The sequence below is a fragment of the Phocoena phocoena genome, chromosome 12 (assembly GCF_963924675.1).
Source record: "Phocoena phocoena chromosome 12, mPhoPho1.1, whole genome shotgun sequence".
In the NCBI taxonomy this organism is placed as follows: Eukaryota; Metazoa; Chordata; class Mammalia; order Artiodactyla; family Phocoenidae; genus Phocoena; species Phocoena phocoena.
Window position 1 is genome coordinate 39,727,794 of NC_089230.1, and position 8,350 is coordinate 39,736,143.

Genomic DNA, 8,350 nt, shown 5'->3' on the forward strand with positions numbered 1-8,350 from the left:
ACACTTATACCACAGAAGTCCACCTACTGGAGTGAAGGTTCTGAGCCCCACATCAGACTTACCAACCTGGGGGTCCGGCAACAGGAGGAAGAATTCCTAGAGAATCAGACTTTGAAGGCTGGCGGGATTTGATTGCAGGACTTCAACAGGGCTGGGGGAAACAGAGACACCATTCTGGGAGGGCACACACAAAGTAGTGTGCACTTCGGGGGCCAGGGGAAGGAGCAGTGACACCATAGGAGACTGAACCAGACCTACCGGCAAGTGTTGGAGGGTCTCCTGAAGAGGCAGGGAGTGGCTGTGGTTCACTGTGGGGACAAGGACACTGGTGGCAGAAGTTCTGGAAAGTACTCCTTGGTGTGACTGCTCCCAGAGTCTGTCATTAGCTCCATCAAACAGCCTGCAGGCTCCAGGGCAAGGTCGCCTCAGTCTAAACAACCAAGAGGGAGAGAACAGTCCCACCCATCAACAGACAAGTGGATTAAAATTTTACTGAGCTCTGCACACCAGAGCAACACCCAGCTCTACCTACCCCCAGTCCCTCCATCAGGAAGCTTGCACAAGTGTCTTAGATAGCCTTATCCACAGAGGGCAGACAGCAGAAGGAAGAAGAACTACAGTCCTGCAGGCTGTGGAATGAAAACCACATTCACAGAAAAACACCAGACAAAATGAAAAGGCAGAGGACTTTGTACCAGATGAAGGAACAAGATAAAACCCCAGAAAAACAACTAAATGAATTGGAAATAGGCAACTTTCCAGAAAAAGAATTCAGAATAATGATAGTGAAGATGTTCCAGGACCTTGGAAAAAGAAAGGAGGCAAAGATTCAGAAGGTGCAATAAATTTTTAACAAAGTGCTAGAAGAATAAAAGAACAAACACCTAGAAGAATTAAAGAACAAACAAACAGAGATGAACAATACAATAACTGAAATGAAAAATACACTAGAAGGAATCAATAGCAGAATGAATGAGGCAGAAAAACAGATAAGTGACCTAGAAGACAGAATGGTGGAATTCACTGCTGCAGAACAGAATAAAGAAAAGAGAATGAAAAGAAAAGAAGACAGCTTAAGAGACCTCTGGTACAACATTAAACACAACAACATTTGCATTATAGGGGTCCCAGAAGAAGAAGAAGAGAGAGAAAGGACCTGAGAAAATATTTGAAGAGATTATAGTTGAAAACTACCTTAACATGGGAAAGGAAATAGCCACCGAAGTCCAGGAAGCACAGCGAGTCCCATGCAGGATAAACCCAAGGGGAAACACACCTATGCACATAGTAATCAAATTGACAAAAATTAAAGACAAAGAAAAATAAATGAAAGCAACAAGGGAAAAATGACAACATGCAAGGGAACTCCCATAAGGTTAACAGCTAATTTCTAAGCAGAAATGCTACGAGCCAGAAGGGAGTGGCACGATATATTTAAAGTGATGAAAGGGAAGAAACTACAACCAAGATTACTCTACCCAACAGGGATCTCATTGAGATTAAACGGAGAAATCAAAAGCTTTACAGACAAGAAAAGGCTAAGTGAATTCAGCATCACCTAACCAGCTCTACAACAACTAAAGGAAGTTTTCTAAGTGGGAAACACAAGAGACGAAAAAGACCAACAAAAACAAACCCGTAACAATTAAAAAATGGTCATAGGAACATACATATCAATAATTACCTTAAAAATGAATGGATTAAATGGCCCAACCAAAAGACACAGGCTCACTGAATGGATACAAAAACAAGACCCATATATATGCTGTCTACAAGACACCCACTTCAGACCTAGGGACACATAGAGACTGAAAGTGAGGGGATGGAAAATGATATTCCATGCAAATGGAAATCAAATAAAGCTGGAGTAGCAATACTCATATCAGATAAAATAGACTTTAAAACAAAGAATGTTACAAAAGACAAGGAAGGACACCACATAATGATCAAGGGATCAATCCAAGAAGATATAACAATTGTTAATATATATAAACCCAAAATAGGAGCACCTCAATGCATAAGGCAAATGCTAACAGCTATAAAAGAGATAATCGACAGTAACACAATAATAGTGGGGGACTTTAACACCTCACTTACACCAATGGACAGATCATCCAAAATGAAAATAAATAAGGAAACAGAAGCTTTAAATGACACAGTAGACCAGATAGATTAACTTGATAATTATAGGACTTTCCCTCCAAAACCAGCAGATTACACTTTCTTCTGAAGTGCACACTGAATATTCTCCAGGGTAGATCACATCCTGTGTCACAAATCAAGCCTTGATAAATTGAAGAAAATTGAAATCATATTAAGCATCCTTTCCGACTACAATGCTATGAGATCAGAAATCAATTACCAGGGAAAAAATGTAAAAAACACAAACACATTGAGGCTAAACAATACGTTACTAAATAACCAAGAGATCACTGAAGAAATCAAAGAGGAAGTCAAAAAATACCTAAAGACAAGTGACAACAAAGCCACGACAATCCAAAACCTATGGGATGCAGCAAGAGCAGGTCTAAGAGGGAAGTCTATAGTAATACAATCCTACCTCAAGAAACAAGAAAAATCTCAAATAAACAATCTAACCTTACACCTAAAGGAAGTAGAGAAAGAAGAACCAACAAAACCCAAAGTTAGTAGAAGGAAAGAAAACATAAAGATCAGAGCAGAAATAAATGAAATAGAAAGAAAGAAAACAATAGCAAAGATCAATAAAACTAAAACCTTGTTCTTTGAGAAGATAAACAAACTTGATAAACATTGAGCCAGATTCATCAAGAAAAAGAGGGAGAGGACTCATATTAATAAAGTTAGAAATGAAAATGGAGAAGTTACAACAGACACCGCAGAAATACAAAGCATCCTAAGAGACGACTACAAGCAACTCTATGCCAATAAAATGGACAACCTGGAAGAAATGGACAAATTCTTAGACAGATATAAGCTTCCAAGACTGAACCAGGAAGAAATAGAAAACATGAACAGACCAATCACAAGTAATGAAATTGAAACTGTAATTAAATATCTCCCAACAAACAAAAGTCCAGGACCAGAGGGCTTCACAGGTGAATTCTATCAAACATTTAGACAAGAGCTAACACCCATCCTTCTCAAACTCTTCCAAAATATAGCAGAGGGAAGAACACTCCCAAACTCATTCTATGAGGCCACCATCACCCTGATACCAAATCCAGACAGAGATACTACAAAAAAAGAAAATTATGGACCAATATCACTGATGAATATAGATGCAAAATTCCTCAGCAAAATACTAGCAAACAGAATCCAGCAACACATTAAAAGGATCATATACCATGATCAAGTGGGATTTACCCCAGGGATGCAAGGATTCTTCAAGAGACACAAATCAATCAATGTGATACACAATATTAACAAACTGAAGAATAAAAACCATATGATCATCTCAGTAGATGCAGAAAAAGCTTTTGACAATATTCAACACCAATTTATGATTAAAACTCTCCACAAAGTGGGCATAGAGGGAACATACCTCAACATAATTAAGGCCATATACAACAAACCCACAGCAAACATCATTCTCAGTGTTGAAAAACTGAAAGCATTTCCTCTAAGATCAGGAACAAGACAAGGATGTCCATTCTCACCACTTAGTCAACATAGTTTTGGAAGTCCTAGCCATGGCAGTCAAAGAAGAAAAAGAAATAAAAGGAATACAAATTGGAAAAGAAGTAAAACTGTCACTGTCTGCAGATGACCCGATACTACACATAGAGAATCCTAAAGATGCCACCAGAAAACTACTAAAGCTAATCAATGAATTTGGTAAAGTTGCAGGATACAAAATTAATGCAAAGAAATCTCTTGCATCCTATACACTAACAACGGAAGATCAGAAAGAGAAATTAAGGAAACAATCCCATTTACGATTGCAACAAAAAGAATAAAATACCTCAGAATAAACCTACCTAAGGAGGTGAAAGACTTGTACTCAGAAAACTATAAGACACTGATGAAAGAAATTAAAGATGATACCAACTGATGGAGAGATATACCATGTCCTTGGATTGGAAGAATCAATATTTTGAAAATGATTGTACTATCCAAAGTAATCTACAGATTCAATGCAATCCCTATCAAATTACCAATGGCATTTTTTACAGAACTAGAACTAAAAATCTTAAAATTTATATGGAGACACAAAAGACCCCGAATAGCTAAAGCGGTCTTGAGGGAAAAAAACAGAGCTGGAGGAATCAGGCTCCCTGACTTCAGACTATATTACAAAGTTACAGTAATCAAGACAATATGGTACTGGCACAAAAACAGAAATATAGATCAATGGAACAGGATAGAAAACCCAGAGATAAACCCACACACCTATGGTCAACTAATCTATGACAAAGGAGGCAAGGATATACAGTGGAGAAAAGACAGTCTCTTCAATAATGGTGCTGGGAAAACTGGACAGCTACATGTAAAAGAATGAAATTAGAACAATTCCTAACACCATACACAAAAATAAACTCAAAATGGGTTAAAGACCTAAATGTAAGACCAGACACTGTAAAACTCTTAGAGGAAAACATAGGAAGAACTCTCTTAGACATAAATCACAGCAAGATCTTTTTTGATCCACCTCCTAGAGTAATGGAAATAAAAAGAAAAATAAACAAATGGGACCTGATGAAACTTAAATGCTTTTGCACAGCAAAGGAAACTACAAACAATATGAAAAGAAAACCATCAGAATGGGAGAAAATATTTGCCAATGAATCAACGGACAAAGGATTAATTTACAAAATACATAAACAGCTTATACAACTCAATATTAAAAAAACAAACGACCCAATTTTAAAAATGGGCAGAATTTTGTAAAACTAGCAACAATAAAAATATTTCATGTACATGTTAAAAAAAAAAGGGCAGAAGATCTAAATAGACATTTCTCCAAAGAAGACATACAGATGCCTAATAAACACATGAAAAAAATGCTCAACATCACTAATTATTAGAGAAATGAAAATCAAAACTACAATGAGGTATCACCTCACACTGGTTAGAATGGGCATCATCAGAAATCTAGAAACAGCAAATGCTCGAGAGGGTGTGGAGAAAAGGGAACCCTGTTGCACTGTTGATGGGAATGTAAATTGATACAGCCACTATGGAGAACAGTATGGAGGTTCCTTAAAAAACTAAAAATATAATTACCATGTGACCCAGCAATCCTACTACTGGGCATATACCCAGAGAAAACCATAATTCAAAAAGACACATGCACCCCAATGTTCATTGCAGCACTATTTACAATAGCTAGGTTATGGAAGCAACCTAAATGCCCATCGACAGACGAATGAATAATGATGTGGTACATATATACAATGGAATATTACTCAGCCATAGAAAAGGAATGAAACTGGGCCATTTGTGGGGATGTGGATGGACCTAGACACTGTCATACAGAGTGAAGTAAGTCAGAAAGAGAAAACCAAATATCATATATTAACTTATATATGTGGAATCTAGAAAAATTGTACAGGTGAACCAGTTTGCAAGGCAGAAATAGAGACACAGATGTAGAGAACAAATGTTTGGACACCAACAGGGGAAAGTGGTGGGGGGGGTGGTGGTGGTATGAACTGGGAGATTGGGATTGACATATATACACATATGTATAAAATAGATAACTAATAAGAATCTTCTGTATAAAAAATAATTAAGTTTAAAAAAAAGAAGAAGAAGCAAAGCCTTCCACAAAGGGAGAACTCTTAAGAGACATGTGCATGCATGGGAAAGGACTAAGTTCTCTGAGCCAATTCAAACTCTTGTCTCACAAGCTTCCTCTTCCAGTATTTTCTGTCTCACTTGCCAGTACTGTTCTCCATTATGCTAGAATCCTTGGAGTCATTCTTTGCAGTCACTCCTTTCAGGAGAGAAGTGATTTAAATATGTTTCCATAGCTATTAGATACATTCTTGACCCACAGAACCTAGCTTACATTGAGGGTTGTAGTGAACTCTGCATATTCCAGCAGGCTGGCTACAGCTTCCTTACTTGCAAGCATACTGGCCACATATAATGCAAAAGAAGTTTAATCAACAGGAAAAAACACGTATTATGCAAGAGGACAAAACCAAACCGATAATATATAACTTCTTGAGCAAATGTATTCAAAGCCCCACATGTTCTTTTATGTCATATAGGGACTCATACTGCCAAGAGCTCTGTTTATATCAAAGGTAATATCCATGGATCCTGGGTTTTGACACCAACAGGCCAGTGGTTGGTGCTCCTGGTAGGCTCAAGTCCAGCCTTGGGTGCACAGCTCAGTCTAAGCTGTCCATTCAGTTCTCCTGAGGCCCTTTGAAGAAAGGATAGTGTAAGGATCCATCCCATCCAGTGATGAACACTTTGGTTAAAAAGATATGGTTTCTTGGGAATTCCCTGGCTGTCCAGTGGTTAGGACTCTGTGCTTTCACTGCCAAGGGCACGGGTTCAATCCCTGGTCAGAGAATTAAGATCCCACAAGCCTTGCAGCCAAAAAAAACCCCCAAAAAACAAAACAAAACAAACAAAAAACAACAACAAAAAAACGATTTCTTATACCAAATCACTAAAAACCATTAGTTTGGCACATTCAAGGGCATCTGACTTGAACATAGTTGCATTGTTTACTGAAGCAGGTCAGAGTAAGCAGGACTCAATGTTTATTAATTGATTATATGAAGAAATGAATGACTACATGCATGGTTACACTCAGAACTTAGAATATTCTAGTATTAACACTTGTACTTTTTTGAGTACTTGCTTCTGTTCTGGGAAGTAAAGGAATTTTAATCAGAGGATGGTGTTGGTGCTTGCCTAGATTCCTTTTGTTAGCTGAAGCACCCATCCTACAGGGGCTTCAGGTGTTAACTACTAACAAATCAAAGCTTCCCCTTTCTCTTATAGAGAAATTCTCTTACAGAGAATTGCCCTAGGTCAAGAGGCAGCCAGGAGCCACCTGACCTGCCTTGGAGGCTATACCTTCCCAAACTTGGCCAGTGACTGACTGACATAGGAGTCCAAAAGTCAGCCCCTTCACCTCAAGGTGAAATCTGTGGTGTAATTCCTATTCCAGAGCTTCTCCATGGGATCAAAGCTATTGTTTAGCTGAGAATACGTCCCTGCCAGCTTTATTTTTCCCTGCCTATTCCTCTTCCCTCACGCCCCCCACCCCACTCCTGAGAACACTCCTCCAACAAGGCATTTGAACAGGTATCTCCATCTCTGACTCTTCTAGGGAACGTGGTCTCATCGATTGCACACTCAGAGCTACCAAGACCACATGTCAACATGAAATGGAGCAGGACCCTATGGTCCTTGCCCTCCCCACCCCATGTCCTCAGCCTTCCTTTTTTCTGTGGAAAAACTTTAGCCAAAGAATAAGGTTAATCAGAGAAGTGAGAAAATGCAGGAACAAAGGAAAACGGTCAAAGGAGACCAAATAATAATAGTTTAGTCATTAAGTATAGTCAAGAACATTTAGTTCCTCCTTACGGGCTATAGATAATATTCTGAGCCATATCCTGTGAGCTGTCTTATAGATACTGAAACTCCCACCAGGTGGAAGAAGTTAACTACATGATGACCAGGCTGTAGCCATGACATAAGATGCCACAATTCCGAGAACTGGCCTCAAAGAAATGGAAACAAACTGACCCTGGAACTGAAGATTAACTGTACCTGACACAGTCAAGATGATGCTGGTCAGACCACTGATGATGACTGTCAGAGCTGACTATACCGTTTCTACATGTAGCCCCCTCCCTCTGTCTATAAAAGCTCTTGTCCCCTGATTGTCAAGGTCAAGGGGAGTCGGCCTTTGGACAGGTGTCCACCCTCCCCCGCTCCACTCTCCAGTTGCCAGCACCCAAAATAAAGCAAACTTTCCTTTCCACAAACCTGGCCACTTTATTGGCTTTTGAGCGGCGAGCAGTCGGACCCCGTTTTTGGTTACAAACACTGGTGTCTTTCCCAAGCTTTTCAGAAAAAAAAAAAGGAATGGCACAGCATCCCAATCGCAGATAATTCTTTTTTTTTGGCCGCACAGACGCGGGATCCTAGCTCCTGGACCAGGGATCAAACCCGTGCCCCTGCAGTGGAAATGTGAAGTCTTAACCACTGGACCATTAGGGAAGTCCCACAGATAACTATTCTCCAGTTGTTTTGAAGCCACCGCCCTCATCTTACTTTAAGCTTTTACTTAAAGTCAGTATTATCAGTAAATCCTTGGGTGAAAGCAATGTAATGGTAAGACCTGAGGACTGATATTTGTAGAATGGTAGACTATACAGCTGGAAAGGACCTTAGAAGT